The 23,296-nt window shown below is 35.9% G+C and overlaps 1 protein-coding gene and 1 long non-coding RNA gene across 5 annotated transcripts in view; one reads left to right on the top strand and one right to left on the bottom strand.

The window, feature by feature from the left end:
- Nucleotides 1-14,363, bottom strand: part of LOC103104051 (uncharacterized) — a 28,874-nt gene extending 14,511 nt beyond the window's left edge. The window contains exons 1-3 of one of the 4 annotated variants that reach the window (XR_459121.2): nucleotides 13,595-14,363; nucleotides 10,022-12,089; nucleotides 5,662-7,125 (exon numbers count right to left, since the gene is read on the bottom strand). This is a non-coding gene — a long non-coding RNA (uncharacterized LOC103104051). Of the gene's footprint in view, nucleotides 1-5,661; nucleotides 12,090-13,594 lie in introns of those variants that run through there. The other 3 variants (XR_008917605.1, XR_008917606.1, XR_008917608.1) reach the window with 3 other exon arrangements.
- MACROD2 (mono-ADP ribosylhydrolase 2) overlaps nucleotides 1-23,296 on the top strand; it is a 2,426,984-nt gene that overhangs the window by 1,441,767 nt on the left and 961,921 nt on the right. The window lies entirely within an intron of this gene.

Below are 23,296 nucleotides of genomic sequence, written 5' to 3'. Positions count from 1 at the left end.
TTGTAATAGAAGGATTGGAAGGGGAACAGGGGGAATGGAAGGAGAGAGGGAAATGGCAGAGAAAAAGAGAGAGAGACAGAGACAGAGACAGAGACAGAGAAGACTTCTTCCCCTCACTTTTCTGCGAGACAGGTAGCCACATCTTGTCCCCCTAACAGAGAGAATATGTCTCCTCAGAGAATAATTCTAGGAGATGGAGGACAAGAACTGGAGAGATTATCTTAGGTAAGATGACCCACTGCCTCCTCTTTGGTCCCAGATATTGTGAGAGGCAAAATGGATTCTTCTGCCTCTGGTCTCCTTAAGGATACCCACTGTCACTTCTCTTCAGAAACTTGGGGTCACCCCTCTATTAAGGAGAGATGTTGTTCCTTGGGTTAGGCAGTATGGATCACTGGGATCCTGAGTTAACCTTCCCCTTTTGGAGAGAGATGTGATTCTCCTCAAATCTTCTATCCCCTTTCCTAGTGTCAGAAACCAGTTTAGCAAACAATGTATTTGGGTTCACAGAGGGAAGGAGAAATAGAGATGTCCAGTAAGGAATGTGGGGGGGCAAGAAACACTAATATGTCCCCTCTGGCAGACTGGCCCCCCAACTTCTCTGGGTTCAAGACTGAGCACCTTGAACCCTCTTCCAGTCAGCTGCTGGTTGATCCCTATTCCTCAGCTAACTAGCTTTTAATTCAGGAATCCAGGAACAGATCAGCAAGAGAGAGAAATCTCAGGAAAAGATCTGGGTGGCTCTGGCCAGAATGAGTCCAAATCTAAAACCCCCTTGAGAATTCAGGTCCCTGTTTTTGAAGTCTTACTGGAGGTGTTTTGGGGTCCCAGAAAGAGTAACAGGTCCCAAATGGATGGGCTCTTTCTCAGCTTCCAGGAAAACCACCTTACTCCTTCTCCTCCCAGACTGGAGGACTCTTGACAGTTGGCTTCAGAGTTCTAACAACTTTTAGAACTCCCAGGCTTCTCCCTCTATCCCTCCTCTGCTGCTCTTCAGCTGATCTCTCCTTCAGTTTTGCTTCTCATTGTAACCCTTTGGATCTCTTTTTCTTACATTACAACATATCAAATAGGTGCCAGTGCAAATAACAGATGTTATGATATGGTTGCATACGGATAATCTAGAATAAATGGCAGCTATTGGCTTTTTATTTTTTTGTCATCAACTAGGTGCTCAGTGAATAGAGTGATGAGCCTGGAGTCTTTTTATTTCTTTTGAGGATTACATGCCAACATAATTTTTAATAATTGTTTTCTGACATTTTGAGATCTTTGTTTTCTCCCTCCTCATAAAGGCAGGTAATATGATATACATCTTATATATGTTTTCATACAATACATTCCATGTTCATCATGTTGCAAAATAATACTCATATTGCTTACACTAAAGAAAAATTTATGGAGGAAATAAAGTGAAGATTAGTATTCTTCAATCTTCATTCAAACTCCATTTGTTCTGTATATGGTGGTGGACCACTTTTTTCATCATGTACTCCTTGGAGTTGTCCTGGATACTTGTATTTTGATAATAAAGTCATTCATAGTAGATGATCATACATTATCTCTTTTACTGTGTACAAAGTTCTGGTTCTGATCACTTCACTTTGCATCACATCATGTAAATCTTTCCATGCCCCTCCCCACCCCTGGGGTTATCTTATTTGCCATTTCTTATGGTATAATATTCCATTACTCTCATATACCTCAACTTGTTCAGACATTCCCAAATTTATGGACATCCCTCCAGGCCTTCAGTTTTGAAGATTTGAGTTCAAATTTGGTCTCAGATACTTTCTAGCTATGTGACAGTAAGCAAGTCATTTAACCCTATTTGCCTCAGTTTCTCATCTGTAAAATGAGCTACAGAAGGAAATGGCAAAAACCATTCCAGTGTCTTTGGCAAGAAAATCCCACATGAAGGCTTGAAAGAGTCAGTATGACAGAAATGACTGAGTAACAATATTAACTCGTTTGTTGGAGGTGGTATATGAACTGAGCCTTGAATTAGAGTAAGGATTCTAAATCACAGATTTAAAATTTGAAAGAACTCAACTTAGAAATAACTTAATCCAAAGTATCAAAGTAAAACAAATTGAAAGGGAATTCAAAATCCAAGGATTTTTATATTACCACACAAATATAATTCACATCTCTTTTTTTAAAGTCCTAAGCAATGTGATATTTGTGGTACAACACATAATTTTTTATGCATTGTTTATTAAATGTTTTTGTTGGTGATGGTGGCTATTAAGTAAAAAAAATGAGTCATGAGATCTTAGGAACTGAGTTCAGATTTTTTAGCAAACAAAATATAAGGATTCTGGACAAAATAATTGACCTAATCTGACCCTGTAATTCTATTTTAAAACATAGTCCATTATTATTATGTTTTTAGTGTTAAAACTGGAAGGCACCTTTAGATGTTATCTAATCTAGTCTAGTCTAGCTACTTTTTACTGCTAAGAGAACAGATGAATCAAATAAAACAAGGCTAATATATATATATATATGTATATATATGTAATATACCTACAACACCACACTTATTTATTAATTTATTCACTCATTTATTCATTCATTCATTTAATTGTTTTTAAACATATCTATTTGTTCTTTTTCCTTCCCTGCTGCTTTATATACATACTTACACATACAAATATCATACACACATATACAAATGCATAAACAGTAGAGAAGGAAAAACTATGGCTGAAGAGGAGGAAAATAAAGGAAATAAAAAGAATGAGGAAGAGGAAAAGATGGAAGAAAGAATAAGGAGAAAGACTCCATTCTAAGGAGAGTGGTGATTGGAGGTCATTTCCTTCTGTCTACCAGCTTTGAAATGCAAATTAAATGTTATTCTGTTCTTTCACTTAAGTTGTTGAAGGAATCACTGAATTCCCGATAATTTATGTGCGAGTATATATTTATGTTTTTGTTATTCATTTTAAGTTGTGTCTGACTCTTCATGACCCCATTTGAGGTTTTCTTGACAAAAATATTGGAGGAGTTTGTCTTCCTTCTCCAACTCACTTTACAGATGTGGAAATTGAAACAAATGAGGTTAATTTTCTTGCTGATAGCCCCACATCTAGTAAGCATCTGAGACTGGAGTTGAACTCACATCTTCCTGACTATAGGTCCATTGCTCTGTGCATTGCACTGAAGTGGGCAAAATCCTAGTTGGTGTCATCTTGAAAGAAATGGGGAATACAGGACATTTTAACTTTATTGTTTAGAGTCAATATATGTTTATTTTCAGTTGCCTTCCCAATTCTAAGGCATGTGCCCATGCAATGAATCTTACAAAGGCCGACATTTGAGTATACTGCTTTCTGGCCCTGCTTAAAAAAAAAAAAAAGGAGTCATCTGTGTACCACTGCTTGTCTGGACTTTTAAGGGCTGAGGCTTTAAACCTGGTCTAATATATGCTGAATCTATCTCTTCCTTGTGATTGTGGAACGGAGTTTCATTCCTTACACTTTCAGAGTTAGGAAAAGGTTGGCTGTTTAAAACTTGGCATACTCTAAGGGTCAAGCTTGAGGTTTCAAGGAGGAGGGCCTGATATTCAGTTAATATCCCCCCAAAAGCTGTCTATAGTCCTTTTTTTCCAAGTATAGTCAGGACTCTATGTGGTCTAAGGACCTCTAAAGGGTGTCCTAAAGTCAATTTAAAAGCTTCCTCAATCATCTTGGCCTTTGACTACTTCTGAATAAAGGCAGAGGGACCATCTTGAGGCCATACTATCCAGTTTATAAAATTAGGCCATAGGTCTGTAGTTGTGAACCAAAGTCTGAGCTAGTATAGCCAAGGTACACCCATGCCTCCCATCCACAAATGGAGTAAAGGGCTTGTCTAAAGATGTGCCAGGGCAGGGTGCTTTAAGGGCATCAAAGCCTACTTGTTACTCATGCCACCATACAAGATGTTCAGAATCTAACCCTGTGACAGTCTTATAGATGGGCTTTGCAATGATCCTGAAGGTGGGGATCCAAAGGCGGTAAAATCCAGCCAATCATTTTTATTTTATTTTTTTATTTAAAACATTATTTTTTATGTTTAAATGATTCATTTTCTTTTCCTCTCCTCTTCCCTCCCTCCTCCCTAAGCCAACAACCAATTCCACTGTGTTGTTCAAATGTTAGAATACCTATTTCCATATTATTCATTTTTGCAATAGAGTGATCTGAGGCTTCCTCCACTGAGGATACTTTTTAGACGGATGGCCCTTTTTGAGGCATTTGAAGTAGGAGCTGTCCCCTGTAAAGGGTGAAATTATGGTTGAGAATGAAAAAAAAATCTAAATTTAAGTGGTCACCAAGGGAAATCCCAAATAACAAAATACCCAAGTCAGCTGCCAAATTTTATGGTGATTTAATTGATATAGTAGAGAAGATTTTAAGAAGGAGGAGGAAGGAAGGGGCTAGTACCAGGCAGGAAGATAGGAGATCTAGAAAGTAAGGTTCTGAGTGTGAAGGAGGAAAGAATCAGCCTGACCTCCAAAGAGGCTTAGCTAAGATGCCTGAACCTGAAATCAGCTCCAGTGCAAAACTCACCACCCAACACTCTAAGATGTCAGAACACTTAGCACGCTGCCAGCCAGAGTCATCTCTCCAGAGAAAGATAAAGAGGCAGAAACTGACGTGCCTTATATGGACATTTTACATCACTTTTCTACATCTCATCTGTACCAATGAGGGCTTAGCTTGACTTAGGACAGCCCAGAGATCTGTCCTTTTTTTTTTTTTTGCACATGTCTGTTGAAGGTCATCTTCTCAGATAATTAAATCTTGAGTTTGATGCAGACCTTTCAAAATCTTGTTAAACTGAGTAGAGTGGAGAATGTGGAGTTTCCAAGACCTGGTTCTGTTATTCCAAGTATCTCTATTTTTTATTGATGAGGAAATAGCTAAATCAGATCTTCTAAAGAATGGTCTGATTAGGGTGGAATAGTTTTAAAATTCATACCCCTCAGAAGCCACTCTGGCCCCTTCTTGGTATTGGTGGTGACAGCCAAAATTTGAGCCTGTTCTCTTTTCTTTACCCTAGCCCTGTGTTACTTTTTTTTCTGCTAAAGCCCAATTCTTCTTATTAAACATCCCAAAGTTAGACTCTAAAAATTGAGACTGGGGAGTGTGGGTCCCCATAACCAAGTTTTAGAGTTTCCTCCTTATATCTGAGGCAGGTTGACCAATGAAATGCACACCCATGATGGTAGCATCTTTGTGGGATTCAGGACGCAAGTTAGTATGTTTCTTTATTGTTTCAACTATCCTTTCTTGGAAAGGGGCAGGATTTTCCTCTCTTCTTTGGGTAACCTCTTCAAGTTTTTCATAATTTACTTATTTCTTTGTTCTCTTTTTCATCCTTTCAGTAAAACAGGTAACCATGTAGCCTTATCCACCCATCTTGGTGTGGGTTCTGACATAGACCCATCCCAGATCTGCCAAAAGGATTGCTATTGCCATATATAATTGGTTGCCTTTATATTTTTATGTATTTTGCTTTATGCATGTAAAAACATTAATAGGCTTCATCAGATTGCCCAAGGGAGGGTCTCTCTCTCTCTCTCTCTCTCTCTCCCTCTCTCTCTCTCTCTGGGTCTCTCTCTCTCTCTCTCTCTCTCTCTCTCTCTCTCTCTCTCACACACACACACACACACACACAAACACACAAACACACACACACACACACAGGGTTGACATCTTCTTAGACTGCCTTTGTGGAGCATATTAGCTGGGACAAGGTTGGGAAGGGTGATGACTTGCACAAATATGGAATTTAATACAAAAACAATGACCTTAGTATAGAATAGATTACAAAATAGAATAAGAGAAACAGAATGTGTGATACAAGGTCACAGGAAAAAGCAATCAGTTCTTGTTAGGGGACTTGAAATTAGTTAGACTATCCTATTGGAGGTGGCTTTAAACTTGGGTTTGAAGGATGAATATTATTTTGAAAGTTAGAAAATGATGATCAGGCATTCCATTCATCAGGAATTGCATGAACAGAGGCATAAAATTACTAGGTATATAGCAAACAGGGTCAGAGAGTAGCCTAAGTTGGCTGAAGCATGACACACATGAAGGGAAACCATATGAGATAATGTTAGAAAAGGAAAGGGAGTCCAGATCATTGAAAGCCTTAAAGGCCAAACTAGGGATTAAGAGTTTATTGAAGGGGCAATAGGATAGATTAAAAGATATCAAACAGTGAAATGATATATTCACATCTGTGCATAAGAAAAATTAATATGATAATGGCATGAAGAGTAGTATATTGGAAGGACTAGAAAAGAGAGGCTGGAAGACTAGTTAGGAATTTGTGGCAGGAATTCAGGTGAATTGTAATGAATTCTGTACTAAGGCGGGAGAAAGTCTTAAGTGATATTGACAAAGTAGAATCTATATGAAGAAAAAGGCTAACCACTGCTATAGCAGGAACTAATGGAGGCTGAATGTAGATTGAAATTTATCATTCTTTATTTTCTTCATGATTTTTTCCCCCTGTATCAGCAATATATCTTCTTTCACAACTATGAACATAGAAATATGTTTTGTAGGACAGAACATGTGTTATCTTTGTCATATGACCCACTGTATAGGGGAGGGGGGAAAAGAGAAAGGGAGCAAGAGAACATAGATCCTTTATTGTCAGAAAATCATCATTAAAAATTGTATCAACTTGTAATCTGAAAAGTAAAATTATAGTAATAATTAAAAAAGGAAACTAGCATCCATAAGAAATCATATTTTATTAGATATGGCAATTGAGAGAGAAAAAAATTCAAAGATAACAGCAAAAGTTCTAACATTTGATTGGGGAGACCATATATAGAAAAAGTGAATTGAGTAGTTTGTGAGAGTATACATGATAAGTTAAATTTCCATGTGTCCTTGGAACAAATTGGTGGAAATGACCACTAGAGAGCTGGAGATATGGAGCCTGGGGCCAGGAACCAGGCTGGGTTAGACAAATAGATTTGGGAGTCGTGCTGATGGTCTAAGCTGTGGGAACTGATAGACATGCTTGTTGTTGCTGCAAATCTTCATCACTGATTTGGAGATGTCTTTTTAAGTTGCGACTGTGTCAGAGAAAAGGAGTATGAAGTGGACAGAATCACTGAGGAAAGGAATACAATTCAGAGTGACTGTGACAGATTGGAAAAGGGATTAGAAAACAAACAGGATGACATTTAATAAGGAGACAGGGAGGGAAAATAAGCCAGGGAATAATGGTTATTTATGCACATGATAGAAAAAGTTCTAAAGGTCAGAATGATGACAAACTGACATTGAATTAGGTGGTGATATAGTTAAAAAGGAAGCATATGGCCATGATTTAGAAATATGTTCTATAGCATTATATTCCATATTAGTCATATTTTTATTAAAGAGTAATAATAAGAGTAGTTGGTATTTATATTTAGCACTTAAGGTTGGCAAAGAGCTTAAACATATTTCATTCAACTCTCACAATGTATCTTTGAGGTAGATGGTATTATAATCCTCCTCATTTTATAGATGAAGTCAAGAATCTTGCAGATTCTTGAAAGGTGATATTAATTATTCAGAATCTCAGAACTGGAAGGTATCTGAGGTAGGATTTAAACCTAGGTCTTTCTGGCAAGAATTCTACCATTCTATTGCCTGTTGTTACCATTGTAGGTATAGAACCGAGTTCCCAGGAATGAGAAGAAATTGGAAACAGTTCATGAGGAAATGTTCAAAAACTAGCATGATAAGTCTAGAGGTGAAGAAATATGGCAAGAGGCCTTCTATTTAATAAATGCTTATTAATAAATGCTTCTATTTAATAAATACTTATCATGCATGGTGCCAAGACAGAGATGGATAGGACAAAGTCTCTATATTCAAAGAATTTATAATCTAGTAGGGGTAGTATGAGAATAGCTAGGTGATGCAGTAGATTGAGTACAGTGGATAGAGTTATAAAGACTCCTCTTCCTGAGTTCATTTGTGGCCTTAGGTTTTATTAGTTAAGGGAGTTTTATCCAATCACTTAACCTTCTTTGCCTCACTTACTTTATCTGTAAAATGAGCCACAGAAAAAAATGGCAAACCACTCCAGAATATTTGCCAAGAAAATTCTAAATGAAGTCATGAAGATTCATACATGACTGAAACAACTGAACAATATTAATAAGGAATACATGAAATCTGCATAAAGAACTATAATTAAAAGAACACATTAAATTCAAAAGAGAGAGACAGATAAAAATTGCTTACGCTAATGTAGCACCTTAAGGTTAACAAAGTGCTTTTCTTTATAATACCAGGAGAAAGAGGAAATGTGTTAAAGCAGATAAAACAATTAATTAGAAGCAGGGAGACTTGGGTTTGAGGATTGATTGATGCTGGTTCTATGACCCTGAGCAATGCCCTCAACCCTTCTGAAATTCAGTTTTCTTTTCTATAAAATATGGATAATAATAACAGGCATCTGACTGATTTCATGAGAGGATCAAATGAGAATATATGCAAAGTGCTTTACAAACATTCAAACACTATATAAATGGCAGCCTCTATTAGATAAGTATTGCAATATACATATTATTACTACTATTTTATAGATGAGGAAATGGAAGAATAGAGGTGTTAGGTGACTATACCCAGTATTATATGGCTAATAAGTTTCAGAGCTGGGTTTTAGGATACAAACACTAAGAACTCCAGGGCTTTTTACATAATATCAAATAAAATACTGTACAATAATAGCTAACTAGGGAAAGGTCATTTCATGCTGGGAGTCACAGAAGCTTACCAGTGCTTTTCTCTAGTTTGACTGACAAGATTGCATCAAGTAAAAGGATGAAACAGCCAAATAAGAGGTTTGGGTTAGAAGACAGATGCTCAGATTGTGGGGACAGTCCCTACATTGGGTGATCCTTTAAAGTAGCTAGCAGAATTAGTAGAGAGAAATGATCACCCACCCCAGTGCAAATACTAATAATATGGAAAAAGGTCTTGATCAATGACAAGTGTAAAACCCAGTGGAATTGTGCATCGGCTGGGGGAGGGGGGAGATTAAGAGGAGGGAAAGAACATGAATCTTATAACCATGGGAACATATTCTAAATTAATTATTAAATTAAATTTTTCAATTAAAAAAAAAACAAAAGTAGTAAAGAGACCTCTAAAATAATTGGCTTTCTCCCCCCCCCCCCACCAAAAAAAATTCCTAGCAATGTTTAAGACTTTTAATGGGTGATTCATGGATTTTTATTCTCCAGGAGGAGTTTTTAAAGGTAGACTTTAGGTTCCTTTGTGCATTCAAGTGGTACAGTGGATAGAGGGCTGGGTCTGCAGTCAGTAAGACTCATCCTCAGACATTTACTAGGTGTGTGACCCTGGGAAAGTTACTTTTCCCTGTTTGCCTCAGTTTCCTCATCTATTAAATGAGCTGGAGAAGGAAATGCCAAACAACCCCATATCTACCAAGAAAAATACATATAGGGTCATGATGAATCAGACACAACTCAATAACAACATTTGCTATGGGTTTGTTAGACTTTATGTTTCTATGGACTTCCCTGATGGGACATAGATAATTGCTACCTAGTGTTTCTAGACATGATTAGTAATTTCAGAACCATTATGACTGTTCCATATGAGTTTGAGATGTAGCATCTCAACTGAAAAAGAATGGTCATATAAATAAAGCACATGAAAATAGGTTAAACAACTTTTTCCATCCTCTGTAAAGTTTTAACTAACAGACAATAATACTCTTATGACAGTACCCATCAGGGAAAGTGCACTTTTCAGATTCTATTCAAAACTTATAGATCTGAGGGGAAAACATGGCATAGAATTAATACATTCATAAAGATTGTTGAAGTACTGCAATTATTTTCAAGCTAAACTTGCTTAAATATGTCTTAGATTGCAGAGAAAAGAAAGTTAAAATGAAAATATAACTTAGTGGACAGTTAGTTGAGGCAATGGACAGAATACCATTGTTTTCTAGCTCAAGTAACCCTGGGCAAGTCACTTACCCATTTTTTGCCTCAATTTCTTCATTTGTGAAATGAACTGGAGAAGGAAATTGCAAACCACTTCAGAATCTTTGTCAAGAAAACTAAATGCGATCACAAAGACTAAGACAGTACTGGACAACAACAACGTTAGGAAAAAAAAAAACACACAATATATGTTAAACATGAGAATAGTCCCTCTAAAGACTATCTAGTGTTGCAATTATTTTAAAAATACAGTTGCTTGAATAATTTCTAGACAATAGAAACCAGAAAATTGAAATGAAAATAAAATTATTATAGCAATTACTGAAATTGTCCATTATGATGGGTTAGAATTATTCACAACTAGAGGTATTTTTCTCACCTGTAGGTGGCTAGGTAAGAAATAATCACATCCACAGATGTACCCCCAAAAGGCTTTAAAATTTTTCATAATCATGTGTTAACTTATCCCACCTAAAGATTCAGGAAGACCTTCACAAACTCATTGTGTGGGTCTGGACAAGTCATATTACTTCTTAATGCCCTAGGTTCATCTCTCAATCTATAAAGTTGCAAAGTAGTTACTAATCTGTATTATATAAGCCAGACAAGGTAGTGTAGAGAGAGACAACTTGAGAAGAAATAAAAATATATATTTCATTTCACTTTTTAAAAATTAAAATTATATCTTAACAATAAAAATGTTATATTTTAGATTTATTAAATGATCACTAGAAATGAAGGAATAAAGAGGATACAAAATAAAATAGTATGGGCCCTTGGCTGATTAGCCATTTCCAAATCCTCACCTTAATACCATCATCACTAAAAAGCCAAAAGAGTAAAAGAAGGACTGCCCCATGGATATTTATTTATTCCCTGCTTACAGGAAGTACATAATAACAGGAAGTCAGTGGGCTCTTGTGAAATATAGTTCCCCTTTAGAATAATAGATTTTCAACTATACATACCCCCTGAGAGCTGAGGAAGACTAGTCTCTCCAGTGGATCTTGTAAACATACCAACTTTGGAATTACAATAATTTGAGGATAAGAGGAAAAGAGAACAAAACCAATGATTGTTAGATGCATTGACCAAAAGCCAGTTAGGGGGCAGTCCCCTTTGGCATAAACATATACATACCAAACAAATATATTTAACTCCATACAGTTCAAATCACCACATCCCAAAGTTCACTCTGGAGCTTCTGGTATAGCATGTAAGTGAAAAGATAACTTCTGGATGAAATATAGACTATCAAAGTCTTATGTGTAAAAAATTTAAGTAAAGGAAAATAAACCTATAACAGGTCTTTGAATCAGGGCCTAATTTAATAAAATTCTAACTGGCCCTTGTATTAGGGTCCAATTAAAGTAATTTCTGTCCCACAAGTTTATAGGGCAAAATACAGTAATATTTCACTTACCCATTTGCAGCCAAGACTACAAGAAGTTGCCACACTATGAAAGACAGAATAGGGACTAGATTATAGGAGTCAAATTTGAGATATTTGGTAGAATGTGGGACAAGGAAGACATGACTTTGACACATGTCAAAACAGCCACAACCTCGAACCCCAAACAAATTCAAGTCCTCTTGTCTTGGCTCAAAATTTAATCAATCCCATTGGAATTGGTTGGTCTTTTGGCACTATGCTGTTTAGCTTTGCGCTTCTTTGGCACTGTGCAATGGCTCTTTTTATATTATCTTGTCCTGGGATCAGACAGAATCATTAAGCAAAATCCCATAATATTTTTTTAAATAATCAATGGCATCATTTTTATAGTCTAAAGCTTTTTGGGTATGCATTGATGCATTGACATTAGGGTAAATGTATTTTAAAATTAGATTACTGCAAAATAAAAAAAAAAAGTTAAAGAAAATCTTAATACTGGTGACATGTGCTTCAAATACAAAAAGGAGAGAAAAATAAAACTGAAATAGTATATTGCACATGCAAACAAAAACAGTAATAAAAATTTTTAAAATAAAAAATATATAGCTTATAATCATTGACACTATGTCAGCTAAGGAAGGTTAGGATACAAAGGTTTCTCACCAAAAAAATGAGATCCATTTCTTCTTCAAACCTGGCCATGATCCACTGTAAGTGCAAACAAATGATTTTCACAAATTAATAGTTTTTTTTTAATAAAGAACAGTAGAACAGCATGTGATGCACATTCAAAAAGTGTCAAAGTCCCCAAAGTTATAATAGCCTATTTAATGACAATAGCAAACAAACTCACTATCATATTTTACATGAGTCTGCTTTGTGACATTTAAAGAAAATTGATACCTGTCACAAGATTTTCATGTGTAGCAATGTTTCAACCTTGGCTTAGATATTTTTTAAAAATCTATTATTGCTATCATTACAAAAATGTGGTAGAGGGGTCTAGAAAAATCAAACCTCTGTACTATTTATATTGGGTCTAAAAAAAAGTCACCAAGAATCAAGGGATCATTCTGGTGGAAAGGTATAGTAAGCTGAGAAGTTATAAATGCTCCTCTTTTGGGAACCATCCAGGAGTACCATGCCCTGGCATCAACTTCCCAGCTCCTTTGGTATGAGACTGTAATGTCCCCTAGGGAGCTGGGGATTATAATTGTACTTCACTTCAGCTACTAAAATGGACCTTACCACTTGTTACAAATAACTAAGAGATAGGCAAAATGATCAGAGTTTAGAGAAAAAATCTGAAATTCATGTTTGAAGACCATTTAAAATCAATTTGAGATATTTAGCTCATTAGATTTTCCAAAGTTTGTTATGCAATTGTAACCAGTTTTTGATGAAGTCCATTCATCCTTTATGTGACAATTTACAAAGACAAAATAGAAAAAAAGAAGCATTTTTCGTTTTATATGTTTATATGTATATATATTCAATAATAGTTGTTCAGTATAGTTATAGGGGAAAGGTAACAGAATATAACAGTAGTTAAAACACAGTAGATTTAAATTGATTCAGTGTAACAAAATGGTATTGAATACATTAATATATGAACTTAAAACCACAAAATTAAATATTAAACAAAACAATAAGCAAAATACAATAAGATACAGAGACTTCCATTTAAAAAAATGGAGTCTGAAAAGGCTTAAAATTTTAAACTCCAGTTTTCTTAAAGTTCCTTCTTCTATCCGTTCAGATCCCTTTTGTCAGTACTGTGGGATCTCCCATAGAGAGGAAGAACATAACGGGTTTTAGGAATCTCAAACTGGGCAGGTTCAAATGGCAGAAAGTTTCAAGGAGATGAATTTCTCCCTTGAATCTCAGGTAAAATAAGTGAAAGGATCAGTGCATTAATAAAAAAAAAAAACATATCCTAAAGCTTATAATAGATAGCCTTCTTAGAAGAATTATGGTAATAGGACAGGGACACCAGGAAGCAAGCTGCAGGAAAGACTGGATCTTGCCCTCCTCTCTCCACAACACTTCCTGTTCTCTTCTCAACTGATTTAGAATGCTCTTCTCAGAATGGTAAGGTAGAAGCTCTCTTTTAATAAGTAATTCTCACCCTCAAATCTTTTAACTAAGAGGTTTTATTCTTTAAGGTAAAGGAGGTAGGAAGATGGGAGGGGGAGAGAGGAAAATAAGTTTACCTAACTTCCTGTATTTCTCTGTTGATTGGAGATTTCTCAATGTATCCAACTCAGGAAATAAAGTTATTTTTCTCTAAGGGAAGATGTTCATAACAAATAATGACAGAGTTTCTTCTGAGCTAAGCTTCAAAATCTTTTCAGTACTTAGTCATATAAATAATCATTGAACAAGAGAGGGAGTTTGGCTTCTACCTTCTTCACAACAATCAGATGAGAAGTGAAGTGAAGTTCAAGCAGCTGGGCTTCCTAACTGCTCCCTTTAAGATTCTATTGGAATTCTGTCTCCATCTCGGTTGAAGGGCATTTCACCAAATTACAAGCCTCTTGCTTTTTCTTGCAGATCTCTTTTGTGTTGCAATGTCATCAGTTACAAGCTGGAAGCTGTTTGAAATAGGTAGTGCACTGCTCTTTCATAGAATATGACATGCTTGTGATCAACTTCCTGTTTGGAAGAGTAACTTCCTTCTCCCTGTCCCCCCAGAGATAAAAAGCTACTCTCACCAGAGGGAGTAAGGAGACTAATTGTTGACTAAAGAAAAAGACACCCCAGTTTTTTACCATCTGCCTTAAGGAGTGACTACAAGGACTCCTAGCTTCTCAGTGGTAGCAATCAGCAGGATCAGCAACAGCAGAGGCCGATTTAGGAATGGAGCCGGAAGATCTGGAGGTTGGGGGTTAGGACTGGGCCCAGGGCTAGATTAGTGATAGAGGTCAGGGGCTGGAGGAAGCAGTATCAGCAATGCCAAAAGCAGCAGCGAGGAACTGAGGAACATAGATTTAAGCAGATGGGCGAGAGAAGCGACTTACCTCTTCTTTGCCAAGAGTACCCTGGCTAAAAATAGCCTGACCAGTAGGGAGAGCAAGCAACTGGGCAAAAAGTAGGAAAGGAAAAAGGCATCAGCTCCTGTAGAGAGATTTGAGTTCTCTCAGAGTTTGCAAGGGTGGGTGGATGAAAAGCCCTGGCAGGAGAAATGTGGCTTAAAATTTATCTAGGCTATCTTTAAAAAAATTGAATTCTTTCTTATCCCTTCTGGTTGCCAAATTGTAAAAATTGAAATTATATCTTAACAATAAAAATGTTATATTTTAGATTTATTAAATGCTCATTAAAAATCAAGGGATAAAGAGGATTCACAATAAATCACCACATGCCCAGAGCTGATTAGCCATTTCAAAATCCCCACCTTACCACCATCACCATTGGTTACAAGCCAAAAGAGGCAGAACAGGACTGCTCCCTGAATATTTATTCCCAGTCTACAGGAAGTATGTAATGACAGGAAGTCAGTGGGCTCTTGGGAAATATAGTTACCCTTTAGGATAAAAGATTTTCAATTAAACACTTTGGTGTGCTTTAACTCTTGAGGGATCATATCTGCCAAACAAAACTACTTAATATTTAATGAATATTTTCTTTAATTTGAAAGATATTTTTAGCTCAATTATCCAGTGAATTGATAGCTAAAACAAAGGGACTATTTAAATTTTTTTTTCCCAATGGAAAGAACATTGTTTATGGAGTCAGATGACCTGGATTTAAATTCTGACTGTGTTATGTATGTACTCTCTGTGTGACTTTGAGCAAATCCCTGTAATAGCCAAAGAGTATTTATCAAACATTTTCTTTGTGTAAGGTACTATGCCTTCAATTTTCTTTGCCTTGTTTTCCTCATTTGTAAAAATGAAGGGGTGGGATTACATTATTTTAAGACCTCTTCTAGTTTTCAATTTATGAGCCTGAAAGCAGAGACAGGATTAACTATGAATGAAATTTATGGATTCAATTATGCTATCTTAAGGGTTTTTTTTTTAAATAAACATTTTTTTAATGTCAGAAAAATCCACTCTCCATGGCACATAGGTTCTTCACTGGTGATTAGCCAAGTGCCAAGTTACAATAAAATCTCAAAGGTTCTTGTACAAGTAACACATGAGAAAGATTCCTCAAACTCAGGAAGTTCTAGTTTTAAATGAGATTTCAGACCCAAAAATACTTTGTCCCAGTATGGTCTGAGTACCCCACATAGTTCTGCCATGATGAAAGATAGTGTTTATGGATTTCTGTCTAGTGTTCCTTTCACTGTTGATGCTATTAGCTTTCCATGCACTCTGAGTGACCTGTAAAAGCAAAGTCCACAAAATTATCTTTTTGAAAAGAGGATTTTGTTATTGTAGGGTTATTTAATTCTTCCCAAGACCCAGCCTAAGAAGCCTAGGGCATGATCTAAGAAATAGAAAGGCATATATCTAGATATTAAACTAATTAAAGATAGGCTGAAACCCCTATGTTCCTTTATAGAGTAAGAACAAAAAAATTCCCCTTGATTGAATTAGAAAGGACAGTACATTGACTGGATGAAGATTGGCTACAACCTTGAGGATCCCTTAAAAACTCAAGCTCATCGGCTCTGGAAGTCCATCTAAGCAGGACTCAATCACTATGAAGGAATCTGACTGCTAACATTGCTAAAGGAAAGGTGCCACTGAGAAACCACATGGGGACAAAGTGACAGAAGAAGGTAGCTGCCATGACTGGTGGATGCCAGGTCTTAGGAGAGAGGTTATTTGGACCAAGGTCAGGAAAGATACTGAATTGCTAAAAATTGCTCATTTCTCCAAACATATCACTTATCCCCCCTACTTCCCACACCTTCTCCCTCTAAAGGAAAGGAATATACACTTATATAGCACCTTCTAGGTGGTCAGGCAGTGTGCTAAGTATTTTACAAATATTATTTCACTTGATCTTCACAAACTTTGTAATAAAAGGGCTATGATTATTCCCATTTTATAATTGGGGAAGCTGTGATAAACAGAGGTTAAATGAGTTGCCCAACTTCTACTTCTGAGGCTGGATTTAAACTAGTATCTTCTGGACTCCAGGTCCATCACACTATCCATTATGCTACCTAGTTGAACCCCCTTCCCCCATATACACAGACATTATTAAACCCTAAGGTAGTAATTCTATATGCCTTTCTATATTTATATTATTTCACTGGGTGCCTGAAATTTCTTCTGAAAAAACAAAAAAAAATCTTTTTATAAGATTTTTTTGCCTTTCCTTACACATTTTATTTGTCATTATACAGGGTATTACCCACATTTGCTAATCCAAGCCTACTTATTGGGAGTCATCCCAGGAGAAGAAAGAAAGGCAGTTTTATTAGAGTGTTATTCTCAGCTGGAGACTCAAAACTGAAAAAAAGAGAGATATAGACAGATAGAAAGACACAGAAACTCAACTTGTCAATGATATGCACATATCAAAACAAATAGGATTACATAACTCTAAGTAAGATACAAATTTTTCTTCCATCAACCAGTGCTTGAAATAACTAGACCATGAAATTGAGACTTTTGATTAATATAAAGATTCTTGGTTTCCCCTTTCCTTAAAGGAATTTAATTTGATAGTCATACCTTAGGAGTTAGAAGACTGTAAGTAACTATTAAAAATTCAGAAGTTTGCTGCAATGATAATGGTTAACAATAATAATGGCTATGTATGTTTAATATGAAACCCTACCAATGCCCTTGCTTGTAGATAACACTGAAATTGTAAGTGGAATATTACAGAGTCTGCTTAATGTGATTCATAACCATTCAAAGGAAGATAACCTAATAATTCTCACAGGAAAAAATCAAGTGGATGAATGAAAAGAATTCTTTAATCCTCCTTCTTTAATTTTGTCAAATGATTTACATACAATATTTCATTTTATTCTTACTTATAATCTAGTAATATAGGTGCTATTATTATACCCTCTTCATATTTGAGGAAACTGAGAATTTAAGAGCTAAACCTCTCCCCTAAGGTCATATAACTAATGGATATATGAGGCATAATTCAAACCTGGTCTTCTAAACTGTAAGCCCAGCACTCTATCTATAAAGATAGTCTTCAGGATCTGAAGTGCAGTTGGATAGACAATCCATTGAGTTAGTTCACTAGAACACAAAATTCAGCTAAAAAACTCTTATTAGTCTAAAGTTATATCATTGTAGATTTGGTCCATTGTGCTTGAAGCTATTTCAATCTTTAAAAGCCTCAAATTAAAATACAAATTGCTCAAAGAGAAATAATAAAATCATGAACCATTTATTTGCTAAGGGGATGAAGTGAAGGATAGGGTTCCATTCATTGAAAGTTAGATGCCCCTGGTACTACAGAAACTCCTGGTCCTGAGGCTCTGTAGAATTGAAAGATATTTTGGACACAGAGGAGGAGCATTTCTATATGTGCTTTCCACAGCAAATAGGATACAAATCTTAATTGCCATGGATGTTTGAATAGAGAGAAGGTATACATTCAAGACATATTGTGAAGGTGGAATTGGCAAAACTTTGCAAATGATTACATGTTGGGTGTATTGAAAAAGTAGAAGTCAAGGAAGAATCTGAAACTATGAAATTGGATTTCTCAGGACAAGGGTCATGAACTTGGAAGAATTATGGATTTGGGAAGAGGAGTAAATTTCAAAAAATTTGTCAAAAGTCAGAAAGCTATCAGTGACAGGTACCTCTTTTTTTCTATCTGCTCGCAGTTTCAGATTACTTTTGATGCATTTTAAATATTCATTTTATGCATTGGAATAGTAATCTGAATCTGAAAAATGGGCCAAATCTTTCATCAGGATTATCTTTACTCACTTAAAGCAATAATTGAGCCAAGACATTCTCAAAGCCAAGCTTGCTCCTTTGCCTATTTTTTTTTTCATGAGAGCAAGCTTTGGGTGTCAGTATATTTGAAGGGTAGTTAATTTTGTCTTTGTTGGCAACCATCCTTTCACTGCCTATTTAAAATCCTCACTTTTGAAACCACTCTGAGAATCTACTTCTGGTGTATAAGATATTCAGGGAACAAAGCAATGAGAATTACTTCAAATGACTTTCTTTTTCCTTATAGGCAGAGTATATTTCAGTTCTTCATCTCAGGTTACTGGTAACAAATCTTCATTAAATCTTAAGCAAAACAGAACAGATTGTGAGTCTTCATAATTCAGCCTGGAAATATTATGGTTATGCAGATATAGTGAAATATTGAAGTACACTTGAAGGTCATAATTTTAAGACTTATATGATTTCCACGTTTTAGCCTGTACAAAATCTGAACATTCAATTTTGAAAAAGACCTATATTTTATATTTAACTTTGGTTATTTGGATAAAGTGTGCATTTTTCTGAACAAATGTGCAAAAGAACTTGCCTAAGCCTAAGTCCCACAAAACCGGGGTCAGAAACATGAAATGTACTGCCTTTGCTTTTTAAGGAAAATTCAATTCAAGGTCCACATCCTTAGAAGTAGGAAATACTTGAAGGGGGAAGCTGAATTAAGATAACTAAATGTTAAGTTTTATTTAATTTTTTTTTTCCTTCAAAGCTAAATGAGTAAAAGTGGTATGAGAACCTTGAGATAAAATCAGGATTGCCTTATCCTAGCATTACCTAGTGAATTTCAGTTTTTATTTTTGCAAAAAAAAAAAAGGAACAAATTATATTGCTGATTCAAAAATGTTAAAATGTTAAATATGCTTCATATATATAGTTCATGAATGCATATACCCATCAGAACTATCTATAGAAAGTTTTGTTTGCATGTAAATATGTGTGTGTATGTGTGTGTGTGTGTGTGTGTGTGTGTGTGTGTGTGATGAATTCCTTTCTGCCATTTCAGGGACTAAATTGGGCATTAAACCATATAAGGTTTTCTGAAAAAAGGGCAAAACTTCAACTGTGATTTAAAAAAAAATCCCTTGTATTATTTCTTCTGAGGAAAAGATCTTGTTCTTAATTAAGTGATTACATAGGAGAAAGTGGGCTAAGCATCAAGGGGCTTATTAATTGTTAAAGATTCAAGTATTTTAAAAGAATAATCTTGATCCAGAACTCAGACCAAGGAAACGAATCAGAAATGAGAATGGGAATATATTCTGATGTAAAAGATTTAATTCTCTTTCCCAAAGTCAATGAATCATACTATACATTTCTGAGCTAGAGAAAATCATAAAAGCTAGGTTCGGTCTGGAGTATTTTAGTTAAGGATTAGGTCAGAAAATGTAGGCACCATCTTACCTTGCATATTCCTGCTTAGTTTAATCCTCATGTAACTGTAATTTGAATTTTACATTTGCTTTTCCCCTTATGAATAAACTCAAGTAAATACATTCTTATGGTCTAAGGCATGTGAGAAGAAGACAAAGGAGGAAATGCTAGAATTCTGCATCCAGTTATGGTCCATCTAAAAGAAGAATAAAAGGTAAAAAGTAAATAAGGTTTGGAGTATAAATCTTGACAGTGCTTTAGGCAGGGTCATGAATAAGAAGGTCAGATGACTTGTTTCTATTTTGCATTTAGAAATCTGTGAAGCTTAGCAAAAACGAGGCAAAGATGAAGTGTTGGGTTCAAGGGCATTTTCTCTTTAATGAGTTCTGAGTTAATGATAAGATGTTTCCAGCTCCATAGGTGTCTACTCACCTATACTATTCATTCAAGACTCAGCTATAATTTATGGCATTCTCATCATGCAGTCTTCAGACTTCCCCTTAACACACATAAACTGGTCTAATCCAAAATAGAGCAACCTCCTTCTTACTCTCTGCCTCCATAAATACTTTAAAGGAAATGTCTATATAGTCAGCCCCCAATCAGTGCAGATGTTTCTCAATGATCTGGGGCTATAGAATTATCTCAGCAGAGTCTTGTATATACTGTACATACCAATTGCCTTTTCCCTTTGGTCTTGTGGTATCCTTTTATCCATAATGTTCTGACATATCTACTTAGGATATTGTTAAATGTATTTGTGGTTGAGACTTAATATTTTAATTGGTGGTTGCCAGGGACTTAATTTCTAAATCCAAAAATGAATTACTAAAATAAATGAAATTATGGTAGTTTTTTTTTTTTTTACAATATTAAGGAAGAGAGAAAAAGGGGGAGAGAGATGGAGAAAGCTCCAGCTTCCTCTGAACCAGGTAGAAATTCTAAGGCAACAGTCAGGGGAAAGGAGTATCAAGATGATCGACCTTTCTCAGAGGTTCATACCTCCAGAAAGGGCAAGGAAGGAGTCAGCCTTTACACTCACCACAGTGACCTTCTAAAAAGAAAGCAGTCTGAGATCTTCTGCAGAAGCTCTTCTAGGGGTCCAGTTCCACAGCCAAGTGTCTTCACTCCAAGTCTGAGTGACTGTCTTCCACTCTCTCTTCAAGTATCTGCCTTTCCTCCAGCCCCAAGTGACTTTCTTCACTCCAAGCCCAAGTGAGTCTCTTCCAGTCCAACTCTGAGTGCTGAATCCTTCATTTCTCTCTGTGTGCCTCAATTTCCTCTATTTAAAGATCTTTTTCTCCCCTAAATTTTATATCTACCAATCACAGCAGACACTCCTCTCCAGGACTGTGAACTCAATGTATGAAATGAGTGTTCACCCGTTTTGTGGTTAGTTCACACCTTTTGTGGTTAAAATGGGTAGATCTACTTTAAATACTGGGTTAACACTTTTGGGGATTAAAATCTAAAAATAGATAGGGGATTAAAATTCAATCTTCACAATAAAGGAAGAGCTAAGTACTTTTATTGTTACAATCAGAGATAGCCAAATCCAATCTTCACAATATCTACTGACTAATATCTGGAGATTTTGACTCAATACTCTCTTTTGGGAAGCTTTGTGCTTTCTTCTATGCTGATATGATTGAAAAACACCCTGATACAAGTGTGACAGGAGTACTGGCACATAAAAGTTATAAAATACTCTTTTGTAGTCATGTCAGTCAAAATGGTACCAAACTATTATATGTAGTGACTAGACATGAGCCCCAGAGACCACTTTTTGATGCATACTTGCCTTCCATGTAGACCTATGAAAAGAATCTTGATTAAAAATCAAAATAGGGGGCAGCTGGGTAGCTCAGTGGATTAAGAGCCAGTCCTAGAGACGGGAGGTCCTAGGTTCACATCTGGCCTTAGCCACTTCCTAGCTGTGTGACCCTGGGCAAGTCACTTGATCCCCATTGCCTAGCCCTTGCCACTCTTCTGCCTTGGAGCCAATACACAGTATTGACTCCAAGACAGAAGGTAAGGGTTTTAAAAAAAAAATCAAAATAAACATGTAGCAATGTAATAGAAAGTTGGTCTAAGAGTTAGGAAGACATACTTTAAAGCTCTACCTCTGACATACTGGCAGTCTAACCCTAGGCAAATCACTTAGCTTGGTATCTCAGACTACTCCTTGATTCTATAATTATATAAGATATTGATCTCTATAGGTAAAGGATGTCTTGATACTAATAAAATCATACACACACACACAAAGTCTATTGAATATCTGGGTATGAATGGCAAAATTGTTATAAACTATGAATCATGCCATCCCTGTTAACTCATATTTTTGCCAAAAATTTATGGAGTAATTAAACTTGTTCCAGCATCAATGAAAATTAACATCATCATGCCTCAGAAATGTGCATTTTTTTGGTGTGAAATTAACTGGGCATGATAATTCTTGACCATCACTTGCTCCACAACATTAAACAGTGACTTCATTAACTAGGCATGCAGAAACAAGCGATAGGTCTTATAAAAATCTAAAAGGCATTTTTGAGTGACCATTATAACCAATCATAAACTGATATAAGACCTTTGTAATTTTCATTTGGCAACCTATCTTAGTTGTCTTTTTGTTTTGTTTCTTCTAGTTTACTTATTAACTCTTTTAGGAGATAACAGTAGATTTAACGGAAATAAATTAAGAAACAAAGTGAGAAAACCATAAAAACCTCATTTGATCATAAAATCTTATAATAAATAATGAAATTTTAGCCCAGTTGGTTTATAAATTCACAGAAAAGCAAAACAAAACTAAGTAGACTGAATTCAAGAATTTTCCCATTTTACTCTGTGTTCAATTACTTCCTACTCTGCTACAAGGGCTACAGAGATTTGACATCATGTCTCAGATAGAAATGGTAGCCTAAACTCTCACTGAATTTATTATCTTCCTGGGAAAAGGGAGTTGGCAGTATGAATGTGTTTTGCTTTCAAGCTGTCCTGTCTCCAGTCTATCCTCTGCACTAGCACCAAAGAGATCTTTCTAAGACATACATCTGAGGGTCACATACCTGTCCCAAACTTTCTTTGATTCCCTATGGATTCTGGAATATAACACAAACTTCTCAGGCTGGTATTTAAGATGCTTTGAATTTGGATGCCAACTTACCTTTCCAATAGTATTTTATATGTTCTCCATCACTCACTAGACATTGCTGCCAAACTGTATTTTTGGCTGTTGCCCAAAGTAGGGGCTTAATAAATGCTTATTGATTAATTGGTATCCCCCCTTCCACCTTTATGCATTTGAACAATCAGCTATATGTAGAAGACTCTCTCTAAACTCTTCCTGTCTGAATCTTTATCTTCCTTGTAGGCTCAACGTAGTACAACTCAATGTAATTAAAAACAAAACTAAACTAAACACTTTTTAAACTCTATGCAGAAGGCACTCTGCAGTTTCAGGTAAGAACTCAGAGTGCTTTGCTATGTGGCTCTGGTTCCCTGAACTACCCAGGATCTAATACTCTAAAACCATTGGTCACCTCAAATTATTGTGTGTGTGTGTATACACATACACATCTATCATTTGTTCAGTTGTTTTTCTGTCACATGAAGCTGTTCAAGATCCCATTTTGCAGTTCTCTTGGCAAC

This window comes from Monodelphis domestica, chromosome 1, assembly GCF_027887165.1.
Source record: "Monodelphis domestica isolate mMonDom1 chromosome 1, mMonDom1.pri, whole genome shotgun sequence".
Classification (NCBI taxonomy): domain Eukaryota; kingdom Metazoa; phylum Chordata; class Mammalia; order Didelphimorphia; family Didelphidae; genus Monodelphis; species Monodelphis domestica.
Note: the sequence above shows the minus strand (reverse complement) of the source record. Positions and strands in the feature narration are given on the sequence as shown.